General features: G+C 43.7%; 82 non-coding genes and 9 pseudogenes across 82 annotated transcripts; all 91 read right to left on the bottom strand.

The window, feature by feature from the left end:
* Window positions 1–94: 94 nt before the first annotated feature.
* LOC131731035 (5S ribosomal RNA) lies at window positions 95–213 on the bottom strand. Its single transcript, XR_009324537.1, has one exon. It is a non-coding gene; the product is annotated as a 5S ribosomal RNA (ribosomal RNA).
* Window positions 214–327: 114 nt separating this feature from the next.
* On the bottom strand, window positions 328–446 carry LOC131731034 (5S ribosomal RNA). Its single transcript, XR_009324536.1, has one exon. It is a non-coding gene; the product is annotated as a 5S ribosomal RNA (ribosomal RNA).
* A 114-nt stretch (window positions 447–560) lies between these two features.
* LOC131731032 (5S ribosomal RNA) lies at window positions 561–679 on the bottom strand. Its single transcript, XR_009324534.1, has one exon. It is a non-coding gene; the product is annotated as a 5S ribosomal RNA (ribosomal RNA).
* Window positions 680–779: 100 nt separating this feature from the next.
* LOC131731031 (5S ribosomal RNA) lies at window positions 780–898 on the bottom strand. The gene has a single exon (XR_009324533.1). It is a non-coding gene; the product is annotated as a 5S ribosomal RNA (ribosomal RNA).
* Window positions 899–1,012: 114 nt separating this feature from the next.
* On the bottom strand, window positions 1,013–1,131 carry LOC131731066 (5S ribosomal RNA). Its single transcript, XR_009324567.1, has one exon. It is a non-coding gene; the product is annotated as a 5S ribosomal RNA (ribosomal RNA).
* A 100-nt stretch (window positions 1,132–1,231) lies between these two features.
* On the bottom strand, window positions 1,232–1,350 carry LOC131731030 (5S ribosomal RNA). Its single transcript, XR_009324532.1, has one exon. It is a non-coding gene; the product is annotated as a 5S ribosomal RNA (ribosomal RNA).
* A 99-nt stretch (window positions 1,351–1,449) lies between these two features.
* On the bottom strand, window positions 1,450–1,568 carry LOC131731029 (5S ribosomal RNA). Its single transcript, XR_009324531.1, has one exon. It is a non-coding gene; the product is annotated as a 5S ribosomal RNA (ribosomal RNA).
* Window positions 1,569–1,665: 97 nt separating this feature from the next.
* On the bottom strand, window positions 1,666–1,784 carry LOC131731122 (5S ribosomal RNA). The gene has a single exon (XR_009324621.1). It is a non-coding gene; the product is annotated as a 5S ribosomal RNA (ribosomal RNA).
* A 114-nt stretch (window positions 1,785–1,898) lies between these two features.
* Window positions 1,899–2,017, bottom strand: LOC131731028 (5S ribosomal RNA). Its single transcript, XR_009324530.1, has one exon. It is a non-coding gene; the product is annotated as a 5S ribosomal RNA (ribosomal RNA).
* Window positions 2,018–2,117: 100 nt separating this feature from the next.
* On the bottom strand, window positions 2,118–2,236 carry LOC131731026 (5S ribosomal RNA). Its single transcript, XR_009324528.1, has one exon. It is a non-coding gene; the product is annotated as a 5S ribosomal RNA (ribosomal RNA).
* Window positions 2,237–2,336: 100 nt separating this feature from the next.
* Window positions 2,337–2,455, bottom strand: LOC131731025 (5S ribosomal RNA). The gene has a single exon (XR_009324527.1). It is a non-coding gene; the product is annotated as a 5S ribosomal RNA (ribosomal RNA).
* Window positions 2,456–2,569: 114 nt separating this feature from the next.
* LOC131731024 (5S ribosomal RNA) lies at window positions 2,570–2,688 on the bottom strand. Its single transcript, XR_009324526.1, has one exon. It is a non-coding gene; the product is annotated as a 5S ribosomal RNA (ribosomal RNA).
* A 100-nt stretch (window positions 2,689–2,788) lies between these two features.
* On the bottom strand, window positions 2,789–2,907 carry LOC131731023 (5S ribosomal RNA). Its single transcript, XR_009324525.1, has one exon. It is a non-coding gene; the product is annotated as a 5S ribosomal RNA (ribosomal RNA).
* A 100-nt stretch (window positions 2,908–3,007) lies between these two features.
* On the bottom strand, window positions 3,008–3,126 carry LOC131731022 (5S ribosomal RNA). Its single transcript, XR_009324524.1, has one exon. It is a non-coding gene; the product is annotated as a 5S ribosomal RNA (ribosomal RNA).
* A 114-nt stretch (window positions 3,127–3,240) lies between these two features.
* LOC131731020 (5S ribosomal RNA) lies at window positions 3,241–3,359 on the bottom strand. The gene has a single exon (XR_009324522.1). It is a non-coding gene; the product is annotated as a 5S ribosomal RNA (ribosomal RNA).
* Window positions 3,360–3,459: 100 nt separating this feature from the next.
* LOC131731069 (5S ribosomal RNA) lies at window positions 3,460–3,578 on the bottom strand. The gene has a single exon (XR_009324570.1). It is a non-coding gene; the product is annotated as a 5S ribosomal RNA (ribosomal RNA).
* Window positions 3,579–3,678: 100 nt separating this feature from the next.
* On the bottom strand, window positions 3,679–3,797 carry LOC131731019 (5S ribosomal RNA). The gene has a single exon (XR_009324521.1). It is a non-coding gene; the product is annotated as a 5S ribosomal RNA (ribosomal RNA).
* A 100-nt stretch (window positions 3,798–3,897) lies between these two features.
* On the bottom strand, window positions 3,898–4,016 carry LOC131731018 (5S ribosomal RNA). The gene has a single exon (XR_009324520.1). It is a non-coding gene; the product is annotated as a 5S ribosomal RNA (ribosomal RNA).
* A 100-nt stretch (window positions 4,017–4,116) lies between these two features.
* On the bottom strand, window positions 4,117–4,235 carry LOC131731017 (5S ribosomal RNA). Its single transcript, XR_009324519.1, has one exon. It is a non-coding gene; the product is annotated as a 5S ribosomal RNA (ribosomal RNA).
* Window positions 4,236–4,349: 114 nt separating this feature from the next.
* On the bottom strand, window positions 4,350–4,468 carry LOC131731016 (5S ribosomal RNA). Its single transcript, XR_009324518.1, has one exon. It is a non-coding gene; the product is annotated as a 5S ribosomal RNA (ribosomal RNA).
* A 100-nt stretch (window positions 4,469–4,568) lies between these two features.
* LOC131731015 (5S ribosomal RNA) lies at window positions 4,569–4,687 on the bottom strand. Its single transcript, XR_009324517.1, has one exon. It is a non-coding gene; the product is annotated as a 5S ribosomal RNA (ribosomal RNA).
* Window positions 4,688–4,787: 100 nt separating this feature from the next.
* LOC131731127 (5S ribosomal RNA) lies at window positions 4,788–4,906 on the bottom strand. Its single transcript, XR_009324626.1, has one exon. It is a non-coding gene; the product is annotated as a 5S ribosomal RNA (ribosomal RNA).
* A 100-nt stretch (window positions 4,907–5,006) lies between these two features.
* Window positions 5,007–5,125, bottom strand: LOC131731014 (5S ribosomal RNA). Its single transcript, XR_009324516.1, has one exon. It is a non-coding gene; the product is annotated as a 5S ribosomal RNA (ribosomal RNA).
* Window positions 5,126–5,225: 100 nt separating this feature from the next.
* Window positions 5,226–5,344, bottom strand: LOC131731013 (5S ribosomal RNA). The gene has a single exon (XR_009324515.1). It is a non-coding gene; the product is annotated as a 5S ribosomal RNA (ribosomal RNA).
* Window positions 5,345–5,458: 114 nt separating this feature from the next.
* LOC131731012 (5S ribosomal RNA) lies at window positions 5,459–5,577 on the bottom strand. Its single transcript, XR_009324514.1, has one exon. It is a non-coding gene; the product is annotated as a 5S ribosomal RNA (ribosomal RNA).
* A 100-nt stretch (window positions 5,578–5,677) lies between these two features.
* LOC131731011 (5S ribosomal RNA) lies at window positions 5,678–5,796 on the bottom strand. Its single transcript, XR_009324513.1, has one exon. It is a non-coding gene; the product is annotated as a 5S ribosomal RNA (ribosomal RNA).
* A 114-nt stretch (window positions 5,797–5,910) lies between these two features.
* LOC131731009 (5S ribosomal RNA) lies at window positions 5,911–6,029 on the bottom strand. The gene has a single exon (XR_009324511.1). It is a non-coding gene; the product is annotated as a 5S ribosomal RNA (ribosomal RNA).
* Window positions 6,030–6,129: 100 nt separating this feature from the next.
* On the bottom strand, window positions 6,130–6,248 carry LOC131731117 (5S ribosomal RNA). The gene has a single exon (XR_009324616.1). It is a non-coding gene; the product is annotated as a 5S ribosomal RNA (ribosomal RNA).
* Window positions 6,249–6,348: 100 nt separating this feature from the next.
* Window positions 6,349–6,467, bottom strand: LOC131731008 (5S ribosomal RNA). Its single transcript, XR_009324510.1, has one exon. It is a non-coding gene; the product is annotated as a 5S ribosomal RNA (ribosomal RNA).
* Window positions 6,468–6,581: 114 nt separating this feature from the next.
* Window positions 6,582–6,700, bottom strand: LOC131731007 (5S ribosomal RNA). Its single transcript, XR_009324509.1, has one exon. It is a non-coding gene; the product is annotated as a 5S ribosomal RNA (ribosomal RNA).
* A 114-nt stretch (window positions 6,701–6,814) lies between these two features.
* On the bottom strand, window positions 6,815–6,933 carry LOC131731086 (5S ribosomal RNA). Its single transcript, XR_009324586.1, has one exon. It is a non-coding gene; the product is annotated as a 5S ribosomal RNA (ribosomal RNA).
* Window positions 6,934–7,047: 114 nt separating this feature from the next.
* LOC131731006 (5S ribosomal RNA) lies at window positions 7,048–7,166 on the bottom strand. Its single transcript, XR_009324508.1, has one exon. It is a non-coding gene; the product is annotated as a 5S ribosomal RNA (ribosomal RNA).
* Window positions 7,167–7,266: 100 nt separating this feature from the next.
* LOC131731085 (5S ribosomal RNA) lies at window positions 7,267–7,385 on the bottom strand. The gene has a single exon (XR_009324585.1). It is a non-coding gene; the product is annotated as a 5S ribosomal RNA (ribosomal RNA).
* A 114-nt stretch (window positions 7,386–7,499) lies between these two features.
* LOC131731005 (5S ribosomal RNA) lies at window positions 7,500–7,618 on the bottom strand. The gene has a single exon (XR_009324507.1). It is a non-coding gene; the product is annotated as a 5S ribosomal RNA (ribosomal RNA).
* A 100-nt stretch (window positions 7,619–7,718) lies between these two features.
* On the bottom strand, window positions 7,719–7,837 carry LOC131731115 (5S ribosomal RNA). Its single transcript, XR_009324614.1, has one exon. It is a non-coding gene; the product is annotated as a 5S ribosomal RNA (ribosomal RNA).
* A 114-nt stretch (window positions 7,838–7,951) lies between these two features.
* On the bottom strand, window positions 7,952–8,070 carry LOC131731004 (5S ribosomal RNA). Its single transcript, XR_009324506.1, has one exon. It is a non-coding gene; the product is annotated as a 5S ribosomal RNA (ribosomal RNA).
* Window positions 8,071–8,170: 100 nt separating this feature from the next.
* LOC131731168 (5S ribosomal RNA) lies at window positions 8,171–8,299 on the bottom strand (annotated as a pseudogene).
* Window positions 8,300–8,413: 114 nt separating this feature from the next.
* LOC131731003 (5S ribosomal RNA) lies at window positions 8,414–8,532 on the bottom strand. Its single transcript, XR_009324505.1, has one exon. It is a non-coding gene; the product is annotated as a 5S ribosomal RNA (ribosomal RNA).
* A 114-nt stretch (window positions 8,533–8,646) lies between these two features.
* LOC131731002 (5S ribosomal RNA) lies at window positions 8,647–8,765 on the bottom strand. Its single transcript, XR_009324504.1, has one exon. It is a non-coding gene; the product is annotated as a 5S ribosomal RNA (ribosomal RNA).
* Window positions 8,766–8,879: 114 nt separating this feature from the next.
* On the bottom strand, window positions 8,880–8,998 carry LOC131731001 (5S ribosomal RNA). The gene has a single exon (XR_009324503.1). It is a non-coding gene; the product is annotated as a 5S ribosomal RNA (ribosomal RNA).
* A 100-nt stretch (window positions 8,999–9,098) lies between these two features.
* LOC131731153 (5S ribosomal RNA) lies at window positions 9,099–9,227 on the bottom strand (annotated as a pseudogene).
* Window positions 9,228–9,327: 100 nt separating this feature from the next.
* On the bottom strand, window positions 9,328–9,446 carry LOC131731000 (5S ribosomal RNA). The gene has a single exon (XR_009324502.1). It is a non-coding gene; the product is annotated as a 5S ribosomal RNA (ribosomal RNA).
* A 114-nt stretch (window positions 9,447–9,560) lies between these two features.
* On the bottom strand, window positions 9,561–9,679 carry LOC131730998 (5S ribosomal RNA). Its single transcript, XR_009324500.1, has one exon. It is a non-coding gene; the product is annotated as a 5S ribosomal RNA (ribosomal RNA).
* A 100-nt stretch (window positions 9,680–9,779) lies between these two features.
* On the bottom strand, window positions 9,780–9,908 carry LOC131731167 (5S ribosomal RNA; annotated as a pseudogene).
* Window positions 9,909–10,022: 114 nt separating this feature from the next.
* On the bottom strand, window positions 10,023–10,141 carry LOC131730997 (5S ribosomal RNA). The gene has a single exon (XR_009324499.1). It is a non-coding gene; the product is annotated as a 5S ribosomal RNA (ribosomal RNA).
* Window positions 10,142–10,255: 114 nt separating this feature from the next.
* On the bottom strand, window positions 10,256–10,374 carry LOC131730996 (5S ribosomal RNA). The gene has a single exon (XR_009324498.1). It is a non-coding gene; the product is annotated as a 5S ribosomal RNA (ribosomal RNA).
* A 100-nt stretch (window positions 10,375–10,474) lies between these two features.
* Window positions 10,475–10,593, bottom strand: LOC131731076 (5S ribosomal RNA). Its single transcript, XR_009324577.1, has one exon. It is a non-coding gene; the product is annotated as a 5S ribosomal RNA (ribosomal RNA).
* A 114-nt stretch (window positions 10,594–10,707) lies between these two features.
* LOC131730995 (5S ribosomal RNA) lies at window positions 10,708–10,826 on the bottom strand. Its single transcript, XR_009324497.1, has one exon. It is a non-coding gene; the product is annotated as a 5S ribosomal RNA (ribosomal RNA).
* Window positions 10,827–10,940: 114 nt separating this feature from the next.
* On the bottom strand, window positions 10,941–11,059 carry LOC131731123 (5S ribosomal RNA). Its single transcript, XR_009324622.1, has one exon. It is a non-coding gene; the product is annotated as a 5S ribosomal RNA (ribosomal RNA).
* A 114-nt stretch (window positions 11,060–11,173) lies between these two features.
* Window positions 11,174–11,292, bottom strand: LOC131730994 (5S ribosomal RNA). Its single transcript, XR_009324496.1, has one exon. It is a non-coding gene; the product is annotated as a 5S ribosomal RNA (ribosomal RNA).
* A 100-nt stretch (window positions 11,293–11,392) lies between these two features.
* LOC131730993 (5S ribosomal RNA) lies at window positions 11,393–11,511 on the bottom strand. Its single transcript, XR_009324495.1, has one exon. It is a non-coding gene; the product is annotated as a 5S ribosomal RNA (ribosomal RNA).
* Window positions 11,512–11,611: 100 nt separating this feature from the next.
* Window positions 11,612–11,730, bottom strand: LOC131730992 (5S ribosomal RNA). The gene has a single exon (XR_009324494.1). It is a non-coding gene; the product is annotated as a 5S ribosomal RNA (ribosomal RNA).
* Window positions 11,731–11,844: 114 nt separating this feature from the next.
* LOC131731183 (5S ribosomal RNA) lies at window positions 11,845–11,953 on the bottom strand (annotated as a pseudogene).
* Window positions 11,954–12,067: 114 nt separating this feature from the next.
* LOC131730991 (5S ribosomal RNA) lies at window positions 12,068–12,186 on the bottom strand. Its single transcript, XR_009324493.1, has one exon. It is a non-coding gene; the product is annotated as a 5S ribosomal RNA (ribosomal RNA).
* Window positions 12,187–12,300: 114 nt separating this feature from the next.
* On the bottom strand, window positions 12,301–12,419 carry LOC131730990 (5S ribosomal RNA). Its single transcript, XR_009324492.1, has one exon. It is a non-coding gene; the product is annotated as a 5S ribosomal RNA (ribosomal RNA).
* Window positions 12,420–12,533: 114 nt separating this feature from the next.
* LOC131731116 (5S ribosomal RNA) lies at window positions 12,534–12,652 on the bottom strand. The gene has a single exon (XR_009324615.1). It is a non-coding gene; the product is annotated as a 5S ribosomal RNA (ribosomal RNA).
* A 100-nt stretch (window positions 12,653–12,752) lies between these two features.
* On the bottom strand, window positions 12,753–12,871 carry LOC131730989 (5S ribosomal RNA). Its single transcript, XR_009324491.1, has one exon. It is a non-coding gene; the product is annotated as a 5S ribosomal RNA (ribosomal RNA).
* Window positions 12,872–12,971: 100 nt separating this feature from the next.
* Window positions 12,972–13,090, bottom strand: LOC131731118 (5S ribosomal RNA). Its single transcript, XR_009324617.1, has one exon. It is a non-coding gene; the product is annotated as a 5S ribosomal RNA (ribosomal RNA).
* A 114-nt stretch (window positions 13,091–13,204) lies between these two features.
* LOC131731152 (5S ribosomal RNA) lies at window positions 13,205–13,323 on the bottom strand (annotated as a pseudogene).
* Window positions 13,324–13,437: 114 nt separating this feature from the next.
* Window positions 13,438–13,556, bottom strand: LOC131730987 (5S ribosomal RNA). The gene has a single exon (XR_009324489.1). It is a non-coding gene; the product is annotated as a 5S ribosomal RNA (ribosomal RNA).
* Window positions 13,557–13,670: 114 nt separating this feature from the next.
* LOC131731209 (5S ribosomal RNA) lies at window positions 13,671–13,779 on the bottom strand (annotated as a pseudogene).
* Window positions 13,780–13,879: 100 nt separating this feature from the next.
* On the bottom strand, window positions 13,880–13,998 carry LOC131730986 (5S ribosomal RNA). The gene has a single exon (XR_009324488.1). It is a non-coding gene; the product is annotated as a 5S ribosomal RNA (ribosomal RNA).
* A 100-nt stretch (window positions 13,999–14,098) lies between these two features.
* LOC131730985 (5S ribosomal RNA) lies at window positions 14,099–14,217 on the bottom strand. Its single transcript, XR_009324487.1, has one exon. It is a non-coding gene; the product is annotated as a 5S ribosomal RNA (ribosomal RNA).
* A 114-nt stretch (window positions 14,218–14,331) lies between these two features.
* Window positions 14,332–14,450, bottom strand: LOC131730984 (5S ribosomal RNA). The gene has a single exon (XR_009324486.1). It is a non-coding gene; the product is annotated as a 5S ribosomal RNA (ribosomal RNA).
* A 114-nt stretch (window positions 14,451–14,564) lies between these two features.
* LOC131730983 (5S ribosomal RNA) lies at window positions 14,565–14,683 on the bottom strand. Its single transcript, XR_009324485.1, has one exon. It is a non-coding gene; the product is annotated as a 5S ribosomal RNA (ribosomal RNA).
* Window positions 14,684–14,797: 114 nt separating this feature from the next.
* LOC131731143 (5S ribosomal RNA) lies at window positions 14,798–14,926 on the bottom strand (annotated as a pseudogene).
* Window positions 14,927–15,026: 100 nt separating this feature from the next.
* LOC131730982 (5S ribosomal RNA) lies at window positions 15,027–15,145 on the bottom strand. Its single transcript, XR_009324484.1, has one exon. It is a non-coding gene; the product is annotated as a 5S ribosomal RNA (ribosomal RNA).
* A 114-nt stretch (window positions 15,146–15,259) lies between these two features.
* Window positions 15,260–15,378, bottom strand: LOC131730981 (5S ribosomal RNA). The gene has a single exon (XR_009324483.1). It is a non-coding gene; the product is annotated as a 5S ribosomal RNA (ribosomal RNA).
* A 114-nt stretch (window positions 15,379–15,492) lies between these two features.
* Window positions 15,493–15,611, bottom strand: LOC131730980 (5S ribosomal RNA). Its single transcript, XR_009324482.1, has one exon. It is a non-coding gene; the product is annotated as a 5S ribosomal RNA (ribosomal RNA).
* Window positions 15,612–15,725: 114 nt separating this feature from the next.
* LOC131731208 (5S ribosomal RNA) lies at window positions 15,726–15,834 on the bottom strand (annotated as a pseudogene).
* Window positions 15,835–15,934: 100 nt separating this feature from the next.
* On the bottom strand, window positions 15,935–16,053 carry LOC131730979 (5S ribosomal RNA). The gene has a single exon (XR_009324481.1). It is a non-coding gene; the product is annotated as a 5S ribosomal RNA (ribosomal RNA).
* Window positions 16,054–16,153: 100 nt separating this feature from the next.
* On the bottom strand, window positions 16,154–16,272 carry LOC131730978 (5S ribosomal RNA). Its single transcript, XR_009324480.1, has one exon. It is a non-coding gene; the product is annotated as a 5S ribosomal RNA (ribosomal RNA).
* A 114-nt stretch (window positions 16,273–16,386) lies between these two features.
* LOC131730976 (5S ribosomal RNA) lies at window positions 16,387–16,505 on the bottom strand. Its single transcript, XR_009324478.1, has one exon. It is a non-coding gene; the product is annotated as a 5S ribosomal RNA (ribosomal RNA).
* A 114-nt stretch (window positions 16,506–16,619) lies between these two features.
* Window positions 16,620–16,738, bottom strand: LOC131730975 (5S ribosomal RNA). The gene has a single exon (XR_009324477.1). It is a non-coding gene; the product is annotated as a 5S ribosomal RNA (ribosomal RNA).
* Window positions 16,739–16,852: 114 nt separating this feature from the next.
* On the bottom strand, window positions 16,853–16,991 carry LOC131731166 (5S ribosomal RNA; annotated as a pseudogene).
* Window positions 16,992–17,090: 99 nt separating this feature from the next.
* On the bottom strand, window positions 17,091–17,209 carry LOC131730974 (5S ribosomal RNA). Its single transcript, XR_009324476.1, has one exon. It is a non-coding gene; the product is annotated as a 5S ribosomal RNA (ribosomal RNA).
* A 114-nt stretch (window positions 17,210–17,323) lies between these two features.
* LOC131730972 (5S ribosomal RNA) lies at window positions 17,324–17,442 on the bottom strand. Its single transcript, XR_009324475.1, has one exon. It is a non-coding gene; the product is annotated as a 5S ribosomal RNA (ribosomal RNA).
* Window positions 17,443–17,556: 114 nt separating this feature from the next.
* LOC131730971 (5S ribosomal RNA) lies at window positions 17,557–17,675 on the bottom strand. The gene has a single exon (XR_009324474.1). It is a non-coding gene; the product is annotated as a 5S ribosomal RNA (ribosomal RNA).
* A 114-nt stretch (window positions 17,676–17,789) lies between these two features.
* On the bottom strand, window positions 17,790–17,908 carry LOC131730970 (5S ribosomal RNA). The gene has a single exon (XR_009324473.1). It is a non-coding gene; the product is annotated as a 5S ribosomal RNA (ribosomal RNA).
* A 114-nt stretch (window positions 17,909–18,022) lies between these two features.
* Window positions 18,023–18,141, bottom strand: LOC131730969 (5S ribosomal RNA). Its single transcript, XR_009324472.1, has one exon. It is a non-coding gene; the product is annotated as a 5S ribosomal RNA (ribosomal RNA).
* A 100-nt stretch (window positions 18,142–18,241) lies between these two features.
* LOC131730968 (5S ribosomal RNA) lies at window positions 18,242–18,360 on the bottom strand. Its single transcript, XR_009324471.1, has one exon. It is a non-coding gene; the product is annotated as a 5S ribosomal RNA (ribosomal RNA).
* Window positions 18,361–18,460: 100 nt separating this feature from the next.
* Window positions 18,461–18,579, bottom strand: LOC131730967 (5S ribosomal RNA). The gene has a single exon (XR_009324470.1). It is a non-coding gene; the product is annotated as a 5S ribosomal RNA (ribosomal RNA).
* Window positions 18,580–18,693: 114 nt separating this feature from the next.
* LOC131730966 (5S ribosomal RNA) lies at window positions 18,694–18,812 on the bottom strand. Its single transcript, XR_009324469.1, has one exon. It is a non-coding gene; the product is annotated as a 5S ribosomal RNA (ribosomal RNA).
* Window positions 18,813–18,926: 114 nt separating this feature from the next.
* Window positions 18,927–19,045, bottom strand: LOC131731104 (5S ribosomal RNA). Its single transcript, XR_009324604.1, has one exon. It is a non-coding gene; the product is annotated as a 5S ribosomal RNA (ribosomal RNA).
* Window positions 19,046–19,159: 114 nt separating this feature from the next.
* On the bottom strand, window positions 19,160–19,278 carry LOC131730964 (5S ribosomal RNA). Its single transcript, XR_009324467.1, has one exon. It is a non-coding gene; the product is annotated as a 5S ribosomal RNA (ribosomal RNA).
* Window positions 19,279–19,392: 114 nt separating this feature from the next.
* LOC131730963 (5S ribosomal RNA) lies at window positions 19,393–19,511 on the bottom strand. The gene has a single exon (XR_009324466.1). It is a non-coding gene; the product is annotated as a 5S ribosomal RNA (ribosomal RNA).
* A 100-nt stretch (window positions 19,512–19,611) lies between these two features.
* On the bottom strand, window positions 19,612–19,730 carry LOC131730962 (5S ribosomal RNA). The gene has a single exon (XR_009324465.1). It is a non-coding gene; the product is annotated as a 5S ribosomal RNA (ribosomal RNA).
* A 100-nt stretch (window positions 19,731–19,830) lies between these two features.
* Window positions 19,831–19,949, bottom strand: LOC131730961 (5S ribosomal RNA). The gene has a single exon (XR_009324464.1). It is a non-coding gene; the product is annotated as a 5S ribosomal RNA (ribosomal RNA).
* Window positions 19,950–20,049: 100 nt separating this feature from the next.
* Window positions 20,050–20,168, bottom strand: LOC131730960 (5S ribosomal RNA). The gene has a single exon (XR_009324463.1). It is a non-coding gene; the product is annotated as a 5S ribosomal RNA (ribosomal RNA).
* A 100-nt stretch (window positions 20,169–20,268) lies between these two features.
* LOC131730959 (5S ribosomal RNA) lies at window positions 20,269–20,387 on the bottom strand. Its single transcript, XR_009324462.1, has one exon. It is a non-coding gene; the product is annotated as a 5S ribosomal RNA (ribosomal RNA).
* Window positions 20,388–20,501: 114 nt separating this feature from the next.
* Window positions 20,502–20,620, bottom strand: LOC131731027 (5S ribosomal RNA). The gene has a single exon (XR_009324529.1). It is a non-coding gene; the product is annotated as a 5S ribosomal RNA (ribosomal RNA).
* Window positions 20,621–20,704: the final 84 nt, after the last annotated feature.

Genomic DNA, 20,704 nt, shown 5'->3' with positions numbered 1-20,704 from the left:
ATTTCTGCTTTCATGACTTTTATGTTTAGTGAGCTGGGGGTGATTCCTCCAAAATTTCCTTTTGTCCTCCACACATTTCAATTGTAAAATGTAATGCCTGCAGCACTTGATATTCCCAGGTGGTCTCCCATCCAAGTACTAACCAAGCCCAACATTGCTTAGCTTCTGAGATCAGACGAGATCAGGCTTATTCAAGGTGGTGTGGCCGCAGGCGATTGCATTTCTGCTTTCATGACTTTTATGTTTAGTGAGCTGGGGCTGATTCCTCCAAAATTTCCTTTTGTCCTCCACACATTTCAATTGTAAAATGTAATTACAAAAATGTAATGCCTGCAGCACTTGATATTCCCAGGTGGTCTCCCATCCAAGTACTAACCAAGCCCAACATTGCTTAGCTTCTGAGATCAGACGAGATCAGGCTTATTCAAGGTGGTGTGGCCGCAGGCGATTGCATTTCTGCTTTCATGACTTTTATGTTTAGTGAGCTGGGGGTGATTCCTCCAAAATTTCCTTTTGTCCTCCACACATTTCAATTGTAAAATGTAATTACAAAAATGTAATGCCTGCAGCACTTGATATTCCCAGGTGGTCTCCCATCCAAGTACTAACCAAGCCCAACATTGCTTAGCTTCTGAGATCAGACGAGATCAGGCTTATTCAAGGTGGTGTGGCCGCAGGCGATTGCATTTCTGCTTTCATGACTTTTATGTTTAGTGAGCTGGGGGTGATTCCTCCAAAATTTCCTTTTGTCCTCCACACATTTCAATTGTAAAATGTAATGCCTGCAGCACTTGATATTCCCAGGTGGTCTCCCATCCAAGTACTAACCAAGCCCAACATTGCTTAGCTTCTGAGATCAGACGAGATCAGGCTTATTCAAGGTGGTGTGGCCGCAGGCGATTGCATTTCTGCTTTCATGACTTTTATGTTTAGTGAGCTGGGGGTGATTCCTCCAAAATTTCCTTTTGTCCTCCACACATTTCAATTGTAAAATGTAATTACAAAAATGTAATGCCTGCAACACTTGATATTCCCAGGTGGTCTCCCATCCAAGTACTAACCAAGCCCAACATTGCTTAGCTTCTGAGATCAGACGAGATCAGGCTTATTCAAGGTGGTGTGGCCGCAGGCGATTGCATTTCTGCTTTCATGACTTTTATGTTTAGTGAGCTGGGGGTGATTCCTCCAAAATTTCCTTTTGTCCTCCACACATTTCAATTGTAAAATGTAATGCCTGCAGCACTTGATATTCCCAGGTGGTCTCCCATCCAAGTACTAACCAAGCCCAACATTGCTTAGCTTCTGAGATCAGACGAGATCAGGCTTATTCAAGGTGGTGTGGCCGCAGGCGATTGCTGTTCTGCTTTCATGACTTTTATGTTTAGTGAGCTGGGGTGATTCCTCCAAAATTTCCTTTTGTCCTCCACACATTTCAATTGTAAAATGTAATGCCTGCAGCACTTGATATTCCCAGGTGGTCTCCCATCCAAGTACTAACCAAGCCCAACATTGCTTAGCTTCTGAGATCAGACGAGATCAGGCTTATTCAAGGTGGTGTGGCCGCAGGCGATTGCATTTCTGCTTTCATGACTTTTATGTTTAGTGAGCTGGGGGTGATTCCTCCAAAATTTCCTTTTGTCCACACATTTCAATTGTAAAATGTAATGCCTGCAGCACTTGATATTCACAGGTGGTCTCCCATACAAGTACTAACCAAGCCCAACATTGCTTAGCTTCTGAGATCAGACGAGATCAGGCTTATTCAAGGTGGTGTGGCCGCAGGCGATTGCTGTTCTGCTTTCATGACTTTTATGTTTAGTGAGCTGGGGGTGATTCCTCCAAAATTTCCTTTTGTCCTCCACACATTTCAATTATAAAATGTAATTACTAAAATGTAATGCCTGCAGCACTTGATATTCCCAGGTGGTCTCCCATCCAAGTACTAACCAAGCCCAACATTGCTTAGCTTCTGAGATCAGACGAGATCAGGCTTATTCAAGGTGGTGTGGCCGCAGGCGATTGCATTTCTGCTTTCATGACTTTTATGTTTAGTGAGCTGGGGGTGATTCCTCCAAAATTTCCTTTTGTCCTCCACACATTTCAATTGTAAAATGTAATGCCTGCAGCACTTGATATTCCCAGGTGGTCTCCCATCCAAGTACTAACCAAGCCCAACATTGCTTAGCTTCTGAGATCAGACGAGATCAGGCTTATTCAAGGTGGTGTGGCCGCAGGCGATTGCATTTCTGCTTTCATGGCTTTTATGTTTAGTGAGCTGGGGGTGATTCCTCCAAAATTTCCTTTTGTCCTCCACACATTTCAATTGTAAAATGTAATGCCTGCAGCACTTGATATTCCCAGGTGGTCTCCCATCCAAGTACTAACCAAGCCCAACATTGCTTAGCTTCTGAGATCAGACGAGATCAGGCTTATTCAAGGTGGTGTGGCCGCAGGCGATTGCATTTCTGCTTTCATGACTTTTATGTTTAGTGAGCTGGGGGTGATTCCTCCAAAATTTCCTTTTGTCCTCCACACATTTCAATTTTAAAATGTAATTACAAAAATGTAATGCCTGCAGCACTTGATATTCCCAGGTGGTCTCCCATCCAAGTACTAACCAAGCCCAACATTGCTTAGCTTCTGAGATCAGACGAGATCAGGCTTATTCAAGGTGGTGTGGCCGCAGGCGATTGCATTTCTGCTTTCATGACTTTTATGTTTAGTGAGCTGGGGGTGATTCCTCCAAAATTTCCTTTTGTCCTCCACACATTTCAATTGTAAAATGTAATGCCTGCAGCACTTGATATTCCCAGGTGGTCTCCCATCCAAGTACTAACCAAGCCCAACATTGCTTAGCTTCTGAGATCAGACGAGATCAGGCTTATTCAAGGTGGTGTGGCCGCAGGCGATTGCATTTCTGCTTTCATGACTTTTATGTTTAGTGAGCTGGGGGTGATTCCTCCAAAATTTCCTTTTGTCCTCCACACATTTCAATTGTAAAATGTAATGCCTGCAGCACTTGATATTCCCAGGTGGTCTCCCATCCAAGTACTAACCAAGCCCAACATTGCTTAGCTTCTGAGATCAGACGAGATCAGGCTTATTCAAGGTGGTGTGGCCGCAGGCGATTGCATTTCTGCTTTCATGACTTTTATGTTTAGTGAGCTGGGGGTGATTCCTCCAAAATTTCCTTTTGTCCTCCACACATTTCAATTGTAAAATGTAATTACTAAAATGTAATGCCTGCAGCACTTGATATTCCCAGGTGGTCTCCCATCCAAGTACTAACCAAGCCCAACATTGCTTAGCTTCTGAGATCAGACGAGATCAGGCTTATTCAAGGTGGTGTGGCCGCAGGCGATTGCATTTCTGCTTTCATGACTTTTATGTTTAGTGAGCTGGGGGTGATTCCTCCAAAATTTCCTTTTGTCCTCCACACATTTCAATTGTAAAATGTAATGCCTGCAGCACTTGATATTCCCAGGTGGTCTCCCATCCAAGTACTAACCAAGCCCAACATTGCTTAGCTTCTGAGATCAGACGAGATCAGGCTTATTCAAGATGGTGTGGCCGCAGGCGATTGCGTTTCTGCTTTCATGACTTTTATGTTTAGTGAGCTGGGGGTGATTCCTCCAAAATTTCCTTTTGTCCTCCACACATTTCAATTCTAAAATGTAATGCCTGCAGCACTTGATATTCCCAGGTGGTCTCCCATCCAAGTACTAACCAAGCCCAACATTGCTTAGCTTCTGAGATCAGACGAGATCAGGCTTATTCAAGGTGGTGTGGCCGCAGGCGATTGCATTTCTGCTTTCATGACTTTTATGTTTAGTGAGCTGGGGGTGATTCCTCCAAAATTTCCTTTTGTCCTCCACACATTTCAATTGTAAAATGTAATGCCTGCAGCACTTGATATTCCCAGGTGGTCTCCCATCCAAGTACTAACCAAGCCCAACATTGCTTAGCTTCTGAGATCAGACGAGATCAGGCTTATTCAAGGTGGTGTGGCCGCAGGCGATTGCATTTCTGCTTTCATGACTTTTATGTTTAGTGAGCTGGGGGTGATTCCTCCAAAATTTCCTTTTGTCCTCCACACATTTCAATTGTAAAATGTAATGCCTGCAGCACTTGATATTCCCAGGTGGTCTCCCATCCAAGTACTAACCAAGCCCAACATTGCTTAGCTTCTGAGATCAGACGAGATCAGGCTTATTCAAGGTGGTGTGGCCGCAGGCGATTGCATTTCTGCTTTCATGACTTTTATGTTTAGTGAGCTGGGGGTGATTCCTCCAAAATTTCCTTTTGTCCTCCACACATTTCAATTGTAAAATGTAATTACAAAAATGTAATGCCTGCAGCACTTGATATTCCCAGGTGGTCTCCCATCCAAGTACTAACCAAGCCCAACATTGCTTAGCTTCTGAGATCAGACGAGATCAGGCTTATTCAAGGTGGTGTGGCCGCAGGCGATTGCATTTCTGCTTTCATGACTTTTATGTTTAGTGAGCTGGGGGTGATTCCTCCAAAATTTCCTTTTGTCCTCCACACATTTCAATTGTAAAATGTAATGCCTGCAGCACTTGATATTCCCAGGTGGTCTCCCATCCAAGTACTAACCAAGCCCAACATTGCTTAGCTTCTGAGATCAGACGAGATCAGGCTTATTCAAGGTGGTGTGGCCGCAGGCGATTGCATTTCTGCTTTCATGACTTTTATGTTTAGTGAGCTGGGGGTGATTCCTCCAAAATTTCCTTTTGTCCTCCACACATTTCAATTGTAAAATGTAATGCCTGCAGCACTTGATATTCCCAAGTGGTCTCCCATCCAAGCACTAACCAAGCCCAACATTGCTTAGCTTCTGAGATCAGACGAGATCAGGCTTATTCAAGGTGGTGTGGCCGCAGGCGATTGCATTTCTGCTTTCATGACTTTTATGTTTAGTGAGCTGGGGGTGATTCCTCCAAAATTTCCTTTTGTCCTCCACACATTTCAATTGTAAAATGTAATGCCTGCAGCACTTGATATTCCCAGGTGGTCTCCCATCCAAGTACTAACCAAGCCCAACATTGCTTAGCTTCTGAGATCAGACGAGATCAGGCTTATTCAAGGTGGTGTGGCCGCAGGCGATTGCATTTCTGCTTTCATGACTTTTATGTTTAGTGAGCTGGGGGTGATTCCTCCAAAATTTCCTTTTGTCCTCCACACATTTCAATTGTAAAATGTAATGCCTGCAGCACTTGATATTCCCAGGTGGTCTCCCATCCAAGTACTAACCAAGCCCAACATTGCTTAGCTTCTGAGATCAGACGAGATCAGGCTTATTCAAGGTGGTGTGGCCGCAGGCGATTGCATTTCTGCTTTCATGACTTTTATGTTTAGTGAGCTGGGGGTGATTCCTCCAAAATTTCCTTTTGTCCTCCACACATTTCAATTGTAAAATGTAATTACAAAAATGTAATGCCTGCAGCACTTGATATTCCCAGGTGGTCTCCCATCCAAGTACTAACCAAGCCCAACATTGCTTAGCTTCTGAGATCAGACGAGATCAGGCTTATTCAAGGTGGTGTGGCCGCAGGCGATTGCATTTCTGCTTTCATGACTTTTATGTTTAGTGAGCTGGGGGTGATTCCTCCAAAATTTCCTTTTGTCCTCCACACATTTCAATTGTAAAATGTAATGCCTGCAGCACTTGATATTCCCAGGTGGTCTCCCATCCAAGTACTAACCAAGCCCAACATTGCTTAGCTTCTGAGATCAGACGAGATCAGGCTTATTCAAGGTGGTGTGGCCGCAGGCGATTGCATTTCTGCTTTCATGACTTTTATGTTTAGTGAGCTGGGGGTGATTCCTCCAAAATTTCCTTTTGTCCTCCACACATTTCAATTGTAAAATGTAATTACAAAAGTGTAATGCCTGCAGCACTTGATATTCCCAGGTGGTCTCCCATCCAAGTACTAACCAAGCCCAACATTGCTTAGCTTCTGAGATCAGACGAGATCAGGCTTATTCAAGGTGGTGTGGCCGCAGGCGTTTGCATTTCTGCTTTCATGACTTTTATGTTTAGTGAGCTGGGGGTGATTCCTCCAAAATTTCCTTTTGTCCTCCACACATTTCAATTGTAAAATGTAATGCCTGCAGCACTTGATATACCCAGGTGGTCTCCCATCCAAGTACTAACCAAGCCCAACATTGCTTAGCTTCTGAGATCAGACGAGATCAGGCTTATTCAAGGTGGTGTGGCCGCAGGCGATTGCATTTCTGCTTTCATGACTTTTATGTTTAGTGAGCTGGGGGTGATTCCTCCAAAATTTCCTTTTGTCCTCCACACATTTCAATTGTAAAATGTAATGCCTGCAGCACTTGATATTCCCAGGTGGTCTCCCATCCAAGTACTAACCAAGCCCAACATTGCTTAGCTTCTGAGATCAGACGAGATCAGGCTTATTCAAGGTGGTGTGGCCGCAGGCGATTGCTGTTCTGCTTTCATGACTTTTATGTTTAGTGAGCTGGGGGTGATTCCTCCAAAATTTCCTTTTGTCCTCCACACATTTCAATTGTAAAATGTAATTACAAAAATGTAATGCCTGCAGCACTTGATATTCCCAGGTGGTCTCCCATCCAAGTACTAACCAAGCCCAACATTGCTTAGCTTCTGAGATCAGACGAGATCAGGCTTATTCAAGGTGGTGTGGCCGCAGGCGATTGCATTTCTGCTTTCATGACTTTTATGTTTAGTGAGCTGGGGGTGATTCCTCCAAAATTTCCTTTTGTCCTCCACACATTTCAATTGTAAAATGTAATTACAAAAATGTAATGCCTGCAGCACTTGATATTCCCAGGTGGTCTCCCATCCAACTACTAACCAAGCCCAACATTGCTTAGCTTCTGAGATCAGACGAGATCAGGCTTATTCAAGGTGGTGTGGCCGCAGGCGATTGCATTTCTGCTTTCATGACTTTTATGTTTAGTGAGCTGGGGGTGATTCCTCCAAAATTTCCTTTTGTCCTCCACACATTTCAATTGTAAAATGTAATTACAAAAATGTAATGCCTGCAGCACTTGATATTCCCAGGTGGTCTCCCATCCAAGTACTAACCAAGCCCAACATTGCTTAGCTTCTGAGATCAGACGAGATCAGGCTTATTCAAGGTGGTGTGGCCGCAGGCGATTGCATTTCTGCTTTCATGACTTTTATGTTTAGTGAGCTGGGGGTGATTCCTCCAAAATTTCCTTTTGTCCTCCACACATTTCAATTGTAAAATGTAATGCCTGCAGCACTTGATATTCCCAGGTGGTCTCCCATCCAACTACTAACCAAGCCCAACATTGCTTAGCTTCTGAGATCAGACGAGATCAGGCTTATTCAAGGTGGTGTGGCCGCAGGCGATTGCATTTCTGCTTTCATGACTTTTATGTTTAGTGAGCTGGGGGTGATTCCTCCAAAATTTCCTTTTGTCTTCCACACATTTCAATTGTAAAATGTAATTACAAAAATGTAATGCCTGCAGCACTTGATATTCCCAGGTGGTCTCCCATCCAAGTACTAACCAAGCCCAACATTGCTTAGCTTCTGAGATCAGACGAGATCAGGCTTATTCAAGGTGGTGTGGCCGCAGGCGATTGCATTTCTGCTTTCATGACTTTTATGTTTAGTGAGCTGGGGGTGATTCCTCCAAAATTTCCTTTTGTCCTCCACACATTTCAATTGTAAAATGTAATACCTGCAACACTTGATATTCCCAGGTGGTCTCCCATCCAAGTACTAACCAAGCCCAACATTGCTTAGCTTCTGAGATCAGACGAGATCAGGCTTATTCAAGGTGGTGTGGCCGCAGGCGATTGCATTTCTGCTTTCATGACTTTTATGTTTAGTGAGCTGGGGGTGATTCCTCCAAAATTTCCTTTTGTCCTCCACACATTTCAATTGTAAAATGTAATTACAAAAATGTAATGCCTGCAGCACTTGATATTCCCAGGTGGTCTCCCATCCAAGTACTAACCAAGCCCAACATTGCTTAGCTTCTGAGATCAGACGAGATCAGGCTTATTCAAGGTGGTGTGGCCGCAGGCGATTGCATTTCTGCTTTCATGACTTTTATGTTTAGTGAGCTGGGGGTGATTCCTCCAAAATTTCCTTTTGTCCTCCACACATTTCAATTGTAAAATGTAATGCCTGCAGCACTTGATATTCCCAGGTGGTCTCCCATCCAAGTACTAACCAAGCCCAACATTGCTTAGCTTCTGAGATCAGACGAGATCAGACGAGATCAGGCTTATTCAAGGTGGTGGGGCCGCAGGCGATTGCATTTCTGCTTTCATGACTTTTATGTTTAGTGAGCTGGGGGTGATTCCTCCAAAATTTCCTTTTGTCCTCCACACATTTCAATTGTAAAATGTAATTACAAAAATGTAATGCCTGCAGCACTTGATATTCCCAGGTGGTCTCCCATCCAAGTACTAACCAAGCCCAACATTGCTTAGCTTCTGAGATCAGACGAGATCAGGCTTATTCAAGGTGGTGTGGCCGCAGGCGATTGCATTTCTGCTTTCATGACTTTTATGTTTAGTGAGCTGGGGGTGATTCCTCCAAAATTTCCTTTTGTCCTCCACACATTTCAATTGTAAAATGTAATTACAAAAATGTAATGCCTGCAGCACTTGATATTCCCAGGTGGTCTCCCATCCAAGTACTAACCAAGCCCAACATTGCTTAGCTTCTGAGATCAGACGAGATCAGGCTTATTCAAGGTGGTGTGGCCGCAGGCGATTGCATTTCTGCTTTCATGACTTTTATGTTTAGTGAGCTGGGGGTGATTCCTCCAAAATTTCCTTTTGTCCTCCACACATTTCAATTGTAAAATGTAATTACAAAAATGTAATGCCTGCAGCACTTGATATTCCCAGGTGGTCTCCCATCCAAGTACTAACCAAGCCCAACATTGCTTAGCTTCTGAGATCAGACGAGATCAGGCTTATTCAAGGTGGTGTGGCCGCAGGCGATTGCATTTCTGCTTTCATGACTTTTATGTTTAGTGAGCTGGGGGTGATTCCTCCAAAATTTCCTTTTGTCCTCCACACATTTCAATTGTAAAATGTAATGCCTGCAGCACTTGATATTCCCAGGTGGTCTCCCATCCAAGTACTAACCAAGCCCAACATTGCTTAGCTTCTGAGATCAGACGAGATCAGACGAGATCAGGCTTATTCAAGGTGGTGTGGCCGCAGGCGATTGCATTTCTGCTTTCATGACTTTTATGTTTAGTGAGCTGGGGGTGATTCCTCCAAAATTTCCTTTTGTCCTCCACACATTTCAATTGTAAAATGTAATGCCTGCAGCACTTGATATTCCCAGGTGGTCTCCCATCCAAGTACTAACCAAGCCCAACATTGCTTAGCTTCTGAGATCAGACGAGATCAGGCTTATTCAAGGTGGTGTGGCCGCAGGCGATTGCATTTCTGCTTTCATGACTTTTATGTTTAGTGAGCTGGGGGTGATTCCTCCAAAATTTCCTTTTGTCCTCCACACATTTCAATTGTAAAATGTAATTACAAAAATGTAATGCCTGCAGCACTTGATATTCCCAGGTGGTCTCCCATCCAAGTACTAACCAAGCCCAACATTGCTTAGCTTCTGAGATCAGACGAGATCAGGCTTATTCAAGGTGGTGTGGCCGCAGGCGATTGCATTTCTGCTTTCATGACTTTTATGTTTAGTGAGCTGGGGGTGATTCCTCCAAAATTTCCTTTTGTCCTCCACACATTTCAATTGTAAAATGTAATGCCTGCAGCACTTGATATTCCCAGGTGGTCTCCCATCCAAGTACTAACCAAGCCCAACATTGCTTAGCTTCTGAGATCAGACGAGATCAGACGAGATCAGGCTTATTCAAGGTGGTGGGGCCGCAGGCGATTGCATTTCTGCTTTCATGACTTTTATGTTTAGTGAGCTGGGGGTGATTCCTCCAAAATTTCCTTTTGTCCTCCACACATTTCAATTGTAAAATGTAATTACAAAAATGTAATGCCTGCAGCACTTGATATTCCCAGGTGGTCTCCCATCCAAGTACTAACCAAGCCCAACATTGCTTAGCTTCTGAGATCAGACGAGATCAGGCTTATTCAAGGTGGTGTGGCCGCAGGCGATTGCATTTCTGCTTTCATGACTTTTATGTTTAGTGAGCTGGGGGTGATTCCTCCAAAATTTCCTTTTGTCCTCCACACATTTCAATTGTAAAATGTAATTACAAAAATGTAATGCCTGCAGCACTTGATATTCCCAGGTGGTCTCCCATCCAAGTACTAACCAAGCCCAACATTGCTTAGCTTCTGAGATCAGACGAGATCAGGCTTATTCAAGGTGGTGTGGCCGCAGGCGATTGCATTTCTGCTTTCATGACTTTTATGTTTAGTGAGCTGGGGGTGATTCCTCCAAAATTTCCTTTTGTCCTCCACAAATTTCAATTGTAAAATGTAATGCCTGCAGCACTTGATATTCCCAGGTGGTCTCCCATCCAAGTACTAACCAAGCCCAACATTGCTTAGCTTCTGAGATCAGACGAGATCAGGCTTATTCAAGGTGGTGTGGCCGCAGGTGATTGCATTTCTGCTTTCATGACTTTTATGTTTAGTGAGCTGGGGGTGATTCCTCCAAAATTTCCTTTTGTCCTCCACACATTTCAATTGTAAAATGTAATTACAAAAATGTAATGCCTGCAGCACTTGATATTCCCAGGTGGTCTCCCATCCAAGTACTAACCAAGCCCAACATTGCTTAGCTTCTGAGATCAGACGAGATCAGGCTTATTCAAGGTGGTGTGGCCGCAGGCGATTGCATTTCTGCTTTCATGACTTTTATGTTTAGTGAGCTGGGGGTGATTCCTCCAAAATTTCCTTTTGTCCTCCACACATTTCAATTGTAAAATGTAATTACTAAAATGTAATGCCTGCAGCACTTGATATTCCCAGGTGGTCTCCCATCCAAGTACTAACCAAGCCCAACATTGCGTAGCTTCTGAGATCAGACGAGATCAGGCTTATTCAAGGTGGTGTGGCCGCAGGCGATTGCATTTCTGCTTTCATGACTTTTATGTTTAGTGAGCTGGGGGTGATTCCTCCAAAATTTCCTTTTGTCCTCCACACATTTCAATTGTAAAATGTAATTACAAAAATGTAATGCCTGCAGCACTTGATATTCCCAGGTGGTCTCCCATCCAAGTACTAACCAAGCCCAACATTGCTTAGCTTCTGAGATCAGACGAGATCAGGCTTATTCAAGGTGGTGTGGCCGCAGGCGATTGCATTTCTGCTTTCATGACTTTTATGTTTAGTGAGCTGGGGGTGATTCCTCCAAAATTTCCTTTTGTCCTCCACACATTTCAATTGTAAAATGTAATGCCTGCAGCACTTGATATTCCCAGGTGGTCTCCCATCCAAGTACTAACCAAGCCCAACATTGCTTAGCTTCTGAGATCAGACGAGATCAGGCTTATTCAAGGTGGTGTGGCCGCAGGCGATTGCATTTCTGCTTTCATGACTTTTATGTTTAGTGAGCTGGGGGTGATTCCTCCAAAATTTCCTTTTGTCCTCCACACATTTCAATTGTAAAATGTAATGCCTGCAGCACTTGATATTCCCAGGTGGTCTCCCATCCAAGTACTAACCAAGCCCAACATTGCTTAGCTTCTGAGATCAGACGAGATCAGGCTTATTCAAGGTGGTGTGGCCGCAGGCGATTGCATTTCTGCTTTCATGACTTTTATGTTTAGTGAGCTGGGGGTGATTCCTCCAAAATTTCCTTTTGTCCTCCACACATTTCAATTGTAAAATGTAATTACAAAAATGTAATGCCTGCAGCACTTGATATTCCCAGGTGGTCTCCCATCCAAGTACTAACCAAGCCCAACATTGCTTAGCTTCTGAGATCAGGCTTATTCAAGGTGGTGTGGCCGCAGGCGATTGCATTTCTGCTTTCATGACTTTTATGTTTAGTGAGCTGGGGGTGATTCCTCCAAAATTTCCTTTTGTCCTCCACACATTTCAATTGTAAAATGTAATTACAAAAATGTAATGCCTGCAGCACTTGATATTCCCAGGTGGTCTCCCATCCAAGTACTAACCAAGCCCAACATTGCTTAGCTTCTGAGATCAGACGAGATCAGGCTTATTCAAGGTGGTGTGGCCGCAGGCGATTGCATTTCTGCTTTCATGACTTTTATGTTTAGTGAGCTGGGGGTGATTCCTCCAAAATTTCCTTTTGTCCTCCACACATTTCAATTGTAAAATGTAATTACAAAAATGTAATGCCTGCAGCACTTGATATTCCCAGGTGGTCTCCCATCCAAGTACTAACCAAGCCCAACATTGCTTAGCTTCTGAGATCAGACGAGATCAGGCTTATTCAAGGTGGTGTGGCCGCAGGCGATTGCATTTCTGCTTTCATGACTTTTATGTTTAGTGAGCTGGGGGTGATTCCTCCAAAATTTCCTTTTGTCCTCCACACATTTCAATTGTAAAATGTAATTACAAAAATGTAATGCCTGCAGCACTTGATATTCCCAGGTGGTCTCCCATCCAAGTACTAACCAAGCCCAACATTGCTTAGCTTCTGAGATCAGACGAGATCAGTCTTATTCAAGGTGGTGTGGCCGCAGGCGATTGCATTTCTGCTTTCATGACTTTTATATTTAGTGAGCTGGGGGTGATTCCTCCAAAATTTCCTTTTGTCCTCCACACATTTCAATTGTAAAATGTAATGCCTGCAGCACTTGATATTCCCAGGTGGTCTCCCATCCAAGTACTAACCAAGCCCAACATTGCTTAGCTTCTGAGATCAGACGAGATCAGGCTTATTCAAGGTGGTGTGGCCGCAGGCGATTGCATTTCTGCTTTCATGACTTTTATCTTTAGTGAGCTGGGGGTGATTCCTCCAAAATTTCCTTTTGTCCTCCACACATTTCAATTGTAAAATGTAATGCCTGCAGCACTTGATATTCCCAGGTGGTCTCCCATCCAAGTACTAACCAAGCCCAACATTGCTTAGCTTCTGAGATCAGACGAGATCAGGCTTATTCAAGTTGGTGTGGCCGCAGGCAATTGCATTTCTGCTTTCATGACTTTTATGTTTAGTGAGCTGGGGGTGATTCCTCCAAAATTTCCTTTTGTCCTCCACACATTTCAATTGTAAAATGTAATTACAAAAACGTAATGCCTGTAGCACTTGATATTCCCAGGTGGTCTCCCATCCAAGTACTAACCAAGCCCAACATTGCTTAGCTTCTGAGATCAGACGAGATCAGGCTTATTCAAGGTGGTGTGGGCGCAGGCGATTGCATTTCTGCTTTCATGACTTTTATGTTTAGTGAGCTGGGGGTGATTCCTCCAAAATTTCCTTTTGTCCTCCACACATTTCAATTGTAAAATGTAATTACAAAAATGTAATGCCTGCAGCACTTGATATTCCCAGGTGGTCTCCCATCCAAGTACTAACCAAGCCCAACATTGCTTAGCTTCTGAGATCAGACGAGATCAGGCTTATTCAAGGTGGTGTGGCCGCAGGCGATTGCATTTCTGCTTTCATGACTTTTATGTTTAGTGAGCTGGGGGTGATTCCTCCAAAATTTCCTTTTGTCCTCCACAAATTTCAATTGTAAAATGTAATTACAAAAATGTAATGCCTGCAGCACTTGATATTCCCAGGTGGTCTCCCATCCAAGTACTAACCAAGCCCAACATTGCTTAGCTTCTGAGATCAGACTTATTCAAGGTGGTGTGGCCGCAGGCGATTGCTGTTCTGCTTTCATGACTTTTATGTTTAGTGAGTTGGGGGTGATTCCTCCAAAATTTCCTTTTGTCCTCCACACATTTCAATTGTAAAATGTAATGCCTGCAGCACTTGATATTCCCAGGTGGTCTCCCATCCAAGTACTAACCAAGCCCAACATTGCTTAGCTTCTGAGATCAGACGAGATCAGGCTTATTCAAGGTGGTGTGGCCGCAGGCGATTGCGTTTCTGCTTTCATGACTTTTATGTTTAGTGAGCTGGGGGTGATTTCTCCAAAATTTCCTTTTGTCCTCCTCACATTTCAATTGTAAAATGTAATGCCTGCAGCACTTGATATTCCCAGGTGGTCTCCCATCCAAGTACTAACCAAGCCCAACATTGCTTAGCTTCTGAGATCAGACGAGATCAGGCTTATTCAAGGTGGTGTGGCCGCAGGCGATTGCTGTTCTGCTTTCATGACTTTTATGTTTAGTGAGCTGGGGGTGATTCCTCCAAAATTTCCTTTTGTCCTCCACACATTTCAATTGTAAAATGTAATTACAAAAATGTAATGCCTGCAGCACTTGATATTCCCAGGTGGTCTCCCATCCAAGTACTAACCAAGCCCAACATTGCTTAGCTTCTGAGATCAGACGAGATCAGGCTTATTCAAGGTGGTGTGGCCGCAGGCGATTGCATTTCTGCTTTCATGACTTTTATGTTTAGTGAGCTGGGGGTGATTCCTCCAAAATTTCCTTTTGTCCTCCACACATTTCTATTGTAAAATGTAATTACAAAAATGTAATGCCTGCAGCACTTGATATTCCCAGGTGGTCTCCCATCCAAGTACTAACCAAGCCCAACATTGCTTAGCTTCTGAGATCAGACGAGATCAGGCTTATTCAAGGTGGTGTGGCCGCAGGCGATTGCATTTCTGCTTTCATGACTTTTATGTTTAGTGAGCTGGGGGTGATTCCTCCAAAATTTCCTTTTGTCCTCCACACATTTCAATTGTAAAATGTAATTTCAAAAATGTAATGCCTGCAGCACTTGATATTCCCAGGTGGTCTCCCATCCAAGTACTAACCAAGCCCAACATTGCTTAGCTTCTGAGATCAGACGAGATCAGGCGAGATCAGGCTTATTCAAGGTGGTGTGGCCGCAGGCGATTGCATTTCTGCTTTCATGACTTTTATGTTTAGTGAGCTGGGGGTGATTCCTCCAAAATTTCCTTTTGTCCTCCACACATTTCAATTGTAAAATGTAATGCCTGCAGCACTTGATATTCCCAGGTGGTCTCCCATCCAAGTACTAACCAAGCCCAACATTGCTTAGCTTCTGAGATCAGACGAGATCAGGCTTATTCAAGGTGGTGTGGCCGCAGGCGAATGCATTTCTGCTTTCATGACTTTTATGTTTAGTGAGCTGGGGGTGATTCCTCCAAAATTTCCTTTTGTCCTCCACACATTTCAATTGTAAAATGTAATTACAAAAATGTAATGCCTGCAGCACTTGATATTCCCAGGTGGTCTCCCATCCAAGTACTAACCAAGCCCAACATTGCTTAGCTTCTGAGATCAGACGAGATCAGGCTTATTCAAGGTGGTGTGGCCGCAGGCGATTGCATTTCTGCTTTCATGACTTTTATGTTTAGTGAGCTGGGGGTGATTCCTCCAAAATTTCCTTTTGTCCTCCACACATTTCAATTGTAAAATGTAATTACAAAAATGTAATGCCTGCAGCACTTGATATTCCCAGGTGGTCTCCCATCCAAGTACTAACCAAGCCCAACATTGCTTAGCTTCTGAGATCAGACGAGATCAGGCTTATTCAAGGTGGTGTGGCCGCAGGCGATTGCATTTCTGCTTTCATGACTTTTATGTTTAGTGAGCTGGGGGTGATTCCTCCAAAATTTCCTTTTGTCTCCCACAAATTTCAATTGTAAAATGTAATTACAAAAATGTAATGCCTGCAGCACTTGATATTCCCAGGTGGTCTCCCATCCAAGTACTAACCAAGCCCAACATTGCTTAGCTTCTGAGATCAGACTTATTCAAGGTGGTGTGGCCGCAGGCGATTGCTGTTCTGCTTTCATGACTTTTATGTTTAGTGAGTTGGGGGTGATTCCTCCAAAATTTCCTTTTGTCCTCCACACATTTCAATTGTAAAATGTAATGCCTGCAGCACTTGATATTCCCAGGTGGTCTCCCATCCAAGTACTAACCAAGCCCAACATTGCTTAGCTTCTGAGATCAGACGAGATCAGGCTTATTCAAGGTGGTGTGGCCGCAGGCGATTGCATTTCTGCTTTCATGACTTTTATGTTTAGTGAGCTGGGGGTGATTCCTCCAAAATTTCCTTTTGTCCTCCACACATTTCAATTGTAAAATGTAATGCCTGCAGCACTTGATATTCCCAGGTGGTCTCCCATCCAAGTACTAACCAAGCCCAACATTGCTTAGCTTCTGAGATCAGACGAGATCAGGCTTATTCAAGGTGGTGTGGCCGCAGGCGATTGCTGTTCTGCTTTCATGACTTTTATGTTTAGTGAGCTGGGGGTGATTCCTCCAAAATTTCCTTTTGTCCTCCACACATTTCAATTGTAAAATGTAATTACAAAAATGTAATGCCTGCAGCACTTGATATTCCCAGGTGGTCTCCCATCCAAGTACTAACCAAGCCCAACATTGCTTAGCTTCTGAGATCAGACGAGATCAGGCTTATTCAAGGTGGTGTGGCCGCAGGCGATTGCATTTCTGCTTTCATGACTTTTATGTTTAGTGAGCTGGGGGTGATTCCTCCAAAATTTCCTTTTGTCCTCCACACATTTCTATTGTAAAATGTAATTACAAAAATGTAATGCCTGCAGCACTTGATATTCCCAGGTGGTCTCCCATCCAAGTACTAACCAAGCCCAACATTGCTTAGCTTCTGAGATCAGACGAGATCAGGCTTATTCAAGGTGGTGTGGCCGCAGGCGATTGCATTTCTGCTTTCATGACTTTTATGTTTAGTGAGCTGGGGGTGATTCCTCCAAAATTTCCTTTTGTCCTCCACACATTTCAATTGTAAAATGTAATTTCAAAAATGTAATGCCTGCAGCACTTGATATTCCCAGGTGGTCTCCCATCCAAGTACTAACCAAGCCCAACATTGCTTAGCTTCTGAGATCAGACGAGATCAGGCGAGATCAGGCGAGATCAGGCTTATTCAAGGTGGTGTGGCTGCAGGCGATTGCATTTCTGCTTTCATGACTTTTATGTTTAGTGAGCTGGGGTGATTCCTCCAAAATTTCCTTTTGTCCTCCACACATTTCAATTGTAAAATGTAATGCCTGCAGCACTTGATATTCCCAGGTGGTCTCCCATCCAAGTACTAACCAAGCCCAACATTGCTTAGCTTCTGAGATCAGACGAGATCAGGCTTATTCAAGGTGGTGTGGCCGCAGGCGATTGCATTTCTGCTTTCATGACTTTTATGTTTAGTGAGCTGGGGGTGATTCCTCCAAAATTTCCTTTTGTCCTCCACACATTTCAATTGTAAAATGTAATTACAAAAATGTAATGCCTGCAGCACTTGATATTCCCAGGTGGTCTCCCATCCAAGTACTAACCAAGCCCAACATTGCTTAGCTTCTGAGATCAGACGAGATCAGGCTTATTCAAGGTGGTGTGGCCGCAGGCGATTGCATTTCTGCTTTCATGACTTTTATGTTTAGTGAGCTGGGGGTGATTCCTCCAAAATTTCCTTTTTTCGTCCACACATTTCAATTGTAAAATGTAATTACAAAAATGTAATGCCTGCAGCACTTGATATTCCCAGGTGGTCTCCCATCCAAGTACTAACCAAGCCCAACATTGCTTAGCTTCTGAGATCAGACGAGATCAGGCTTATTCAAGGTGGTGTGGCCGCAGGCGATTGCATTTCTGCTTTCATGACTTTTATGTTTAGTGAGCTGGGGGTGATTCCTCCAAAATTTCCTTTTGTCCTCCACACATTTCAATTGTAAAATGTAATTACAAAAATGTAATGCCTGCAGCACTTGATATTCCCAGGTGGTCTCCCATCCAAGTACTAACCAAGCCCAACATTGCTTAGCTTCTGAGATCAGACGAGATCAGGCTTATTCAAGGTGGTGTGGCCGCAGGCGATTGCATTTCTGCTTTCATGACTTTTATGTTTAGTGAGCTGGGGGTGATTCCTCCAAAATTTCCTTTTGTCCTCCACACATTTCAATTGTAAAATGTAATTTCAAAAATGTAATGCCTGCAGCACTTGATATTCCCAGGTGGTCTCCCATCCAAGTACTAACCAAGCCCAACATTGCTTAGCTTCTGAGATCAGACGAGATCAGGCTTATTCAAGGTGGTGTGGCCGCAGGCGATTGCGTTTCTGCTTTCATGACTTTTATGTTTAGTGAGCTGGGGGTGATTCCTCCAAAATTTCCTTTTGTCCTCCACACATTTCAATTGTAAAATGCAATGCCTGCAGCACTTGATATTCCCAGGTGGTCTCCCATCCAAGTACTAACCAAGCCCAACATTGCTTAGCTTCTGAGATCAGACGAGATCAGGCTTATTCAAGGTGGTGTGGCCGCAGGCGATTGCATTTCTGCTTTCATGACTTTTATGTTTAGTGAGCTGGGGGTGATTCCTCCAAAATTTCCTTTTGTCCTCCACACATTTCAATTGTAAAATGTAATGCCTGCAGCACTTGATATTCCCAGGTGGTCTCCCATCCAAGTACTAACCAAGCCCAACATTGCTTAGCTTCTGAGATCAGACGAGATCAGGCTTATTCAAGGTGGTGTGGCCGCAGGCGATTGCATTTCTGCTTTCATGACTTTTATGTTTAGTGAGCTGGGGGTGATTCCTCCAAAATTTCCTTTTGTCCTCCACACATTTCAATTGTAAAATGTAATTACAAAAATGTAATGCCTGCAGCACTTGATATTCCCAGGTGGTCTCCCATCCAAGTACTAACCAAGCCCAACATTGCTTAGCTTCTGAGATCAGACGAGATCAGGCTTATTCAAGGTGGTGTGGCCGCAGGCGATTGCATTTCTGCTTTCATGACTTTTATGTTTAGTGAGCTGGGGGTGATTCCTCCAAAATTTCCTTTTGTCCTCCACACATTTCAATTGTAAAATGTAATTACAAAAATGTAATGCCTGCAGCACTTGATATTCCCAGGTGGTATCCCATCCAAGTACTAACCAAGCCCAACATTGCTTAGCTTCTGAGATCAGACGAGATCAGGCTTATTCAAGGTGGTGTGGCCGCAAGCGATTGCACTTCTGCTTTCATGACTTTTATGTTTAGTGAGCTGGGGGTGATTCCTCCAAAATTTCCTTTTGTCCTCCACACATTTCAATTGTAAAATGTAATTACAAAAATGTAATGCCTGCAGCACTTGATATTCCCAGGTGGTCTCCCATCCAAGTACTAACCAAGCCCAACATTGCTTAGCTTCTGAGATCAGACGAGATCAGGCTTATTCAAGGTGGTGTGGCCGCAGGCGATTGCATTTCTGCTTTCATGACTTTTATGTTTAGTGAGCTGGGGGTGATTCCTCCAAAATTTCCTTTTGTCCTCCACACATTTCAATTGTAAAATGTAATTACAAAAATGTAATGCCTGCAGCACTTGATATTCCCAGGTGGTCTCCCATCCAAGTACTAACCAAGCCCAACATTGCTTAGCTTCTGAGATCAGACGAGATCAGGCTTATTCAAGGTGGTGTGGCCGCAGGCGATTGCATTTCTGCTTTCATGACTTTTATGTTTAGTGAGCTGGGGGTGATTCCTCCAAAATTTCCTTTTGTCCTCCACACATTTCAATTGTAAAATGTAATGCCTGCAGCACTTGATATTCCCAGGTGGTCTCCCATCCAAGTACTAACCAAGCCCAACATTGCTTAGCTTCTGAGATCAGACGAGATCAGGCTTATTCAAGGTGGTGTGGCCGCAGGCGATTGCATTCCTGCTTTCATGACTTTTATGTTTAGTGAGCTGGGGGTGATTCCTCCAAAATTTCCTTTTATCCTCCACACATTTCAATTGTAAAATGTAATGCCTGCAGCACTTGATATTCCCAGGTGGTCTCCCATCCAAGTACTAACCAAGCCCAACATTGCTTAGCTTCTGAGATCAGACGAGATCAGGCTTATTCAAGGTGGTGTGGCCGCAGGCGATTGCATTTCTGCTTTCATGACTTTTATGTTTAGTGAGCTGGGGGTGATCCCTCCAAAATTTCCTTTTGTCCTCCACACATTTCAATTGTAAAATGTAATGCCTGCAGCACTTGATATTCCCAGGTGGTCTCCCATCCAAGTACTAACCAAGCCCAACATTGCTTAGCTTCTGAGATCAGACGAGATCAGGCTTATTCAAGGTGGTGTGGCCGCAGGCGATTGCATTTCTGCTTTCATGACTTTTATGTTTAGTGAGCTGGGGGTGATTCCTCCAAAATTTCCTTTTGTCCTCCACACATTTCAATTGTAAAATGTAATGCCTGCAGCACTTGATATTCCCAGGTGGTCTCCCATCCAAGTACTAACCAAGCCCAACATTGCTTAGCTTCTGAGATCAGACGAGATCAGGCTTATTCAAGGTGGTGTGGCCGCAGGCGATTGCATTTCTGCTTTCATGACTTTTATGTTTAGTGAGCTGGGGGTGATTCCTCCAAAATTTCCTTTTGTCCTCCACACATTTCAATTGTAAAATGTAATTACAAAAATGTAATGCCTGCAGCACTTGATATTCCCAGGTGGTCTCCCATCCAAGTACTAACCAAGCCCAACATTGCTTAGCTTCTGAGATCAGATGAGATCAGGCTTATTCAAAGTGGTGTGGCCGCAGGCGATTGCTGTTCTGCTTTCATGACTTTTATGTTTAGTGAGCTGGGGGTGATTCCTCCAAAATTTCCTTTTGTCCTCCACACATTT

This window comes from Acipenser ruthenus, unplaced genomic scaffold (genome assembly GCF_902713425.1).
Source record: "Acipenser ruthenus unplaced genomic scaffold, fAciRut3.2 maternal haplotype, whole genome shotgun sequence".
Classification (NCBI taxonomy): Eukaryota; Metazoa; Chordata; class Actinopteri; order Acipenseriformes; family Acipenseridae; genus Acipenser; species Acipenser ruthenus.
The sequence above is the reverse complement of the archived record's forward strand: the minus strand, read 5'-3'. Positions and strand labels throughout refer to the sequence as shown.